General features: G+C 45.4%; 1 protein-coding gene across 1 annotated transcript in view; it reads left to right on the plus strand.

The window, feature by feature from the left end:
- Positions 1–1,734: 1,734 nt before the first annotated feature.
- The window catches only part of LOC115267287 (actin, muscle), a 4,113-nt gene continuing 4,097 nt past the window's right edge, over positions 1,735–1,750 (plus strand). Inside the window, exon 1 of the mRNA XM_029874201.2 lies at positions 1,735–1,750. This exon is cut by the window's right edge and continues 144 nt beyond it. The gene's annotated coding sequence lies outside the window, so the exon portion shown is untranslated.

Below are 1,750 nucleotides of genomic sequence, written 5' to 3' on the forward strand. Positions count from 1 at the left end.
TCAGTGAAACGGAATTGAAATGTGTATGTTGCTTACGTTGTATGTAAGGGTTTTTACGTCGTTCAGAAATTTTTACTATGTGGTGAAGGTGACGGAAGATCATCGTACTTAGCACATGATACACGAAATGCAAGTGGTCAATTGGCAATATTGACGCTTATGTACCAAGGTGAGCATCACACTTTGTTCTAGCTCGAATGAAATATCTCAAACAGCACAAGAGACAGCACAATGATACACTATGTTCAAATCTTTTCTGAAATATTTTATGTTCATACACTAAAAAATTAAAATGCAATTTCTGCAATGGAAATACATCTAGTTAAAACCGTTTGTGACACTTTCCACAGCTAAGTCTTGAACAATATTTTTGTTCTTCATAAGCTAATAAAATAATCTGCTCGCGAAGCAGCTTTTCTTCCCTCAAAAATCATTCCATTTCATCGAGCTAACTTGTTGCTGTTATCGGTTACGCAAAAAACTCTAAACATCACAGAGCGACGTGACGTAAAAATAAACATCAATGGTTTACTAGTCTATCATGTCGTGGGGTTAAACAATTTTTCAGTGGTGTTTTTTGGGACAGATGTGCACTTTCTTAAACCGTTGCGATTTTTTCTTCGTTGTTTCCAAGGCATCATTGTCATAATTCAATACAATTGAATTAACTTGGTATAAAAATAGACTTGAACGAAATCCTGACTCAAGCAATATGATCTTCAACGTGAACACTAAGATTATTGATGAATGAACTTGTCAGATTTTGATATTGCTAATATAGGTCGATATTTCTAGACAAATCATTTGAAAAATTAGTCTGATTTCTAAGACCGTTTTGAATCATCCGAGCAAAAAAAAACCTGCCAACTTAATCAGGATTGAATTAGCAACTTGGCGCTTGGAATGATCCTCCCAAGTCAGACCACCTTCCATCCGACCGATTATGACAAACGGCCCGGCACGGGTGCGGTGGTGGTCGTCCATCGGTCGGCGATTACCAAGAAAGCGCCCAATCGAACTCCCCCGCACACTCAGTAGCGCAACGCATAGTCTGTCTCGGCCAGCGCGAAGAATTTTCTCCCGCTCTCCACGCGACGACGACAATGACGGACGGACGGATCGCATTTTTCTCACCAATTTTGCCAGTGATCGTTCGTAACAATATCGCCTACGGGATACGGAGGATGCGATGCGCCACCACCGCCGCCGCGCGGTTGAGTATGTGTGGGTGTCTCCCGCGCGCATAATCAGATCTCTTCGGCTACGGAAGGATGAAGACTGCGCCCGAGATGGTGTGCGATCGCAGAGCGAGGGGTAGGGTGGCGCAGGAGCAGATGATCGCGCACGGTCGTGGAAAATGTGGATTTGCTCTCCCTCGCTTCCATATACGGTCTGACTCATAAGCGGACGACGACGACTAAAACTTGACGGCGGTGGCGGCGCTGCTGGCGTCGACGTCTTTCGACGGGGGTGTGCGAGGGGGAGGTGGAAAATATGCGGTCTATTTTTAAAAATTTTGTGTCTTAAGACAACAGCGAAACAACCGGTGGAGCGTAGAGTTTTCGCCGAGTGTGGAAGATGGTTTGGTGGAAATTCATAATTTTCTCTCGCCGGTGGTGGGTGTGGGTCGTGTGATGAGCGGGGGAGGGATGGACGGAACCAACACCAACAGAAGGTTCGGGCCGCTCGCGGAAAGCCGAGGCCACTGCCCGAAGGTATAAAAGTGTCCTGCAGCGATTCGGAGCGTTAC

This window comes from Aedes albopictus, chromosome 2 (genome assembly GCF_035046485.1).
Source record: "Aedes albopictus strain Foshan chromosome 2, AalbF5, whole genome shotgun sequence".
NCBI classification, from domain to species: domain Eukaryota; kingdom Metazoa; phylum Arthropoda; class Insecta; order Diptera; family Culicidae; genus Aedes; species Aedes albopictus.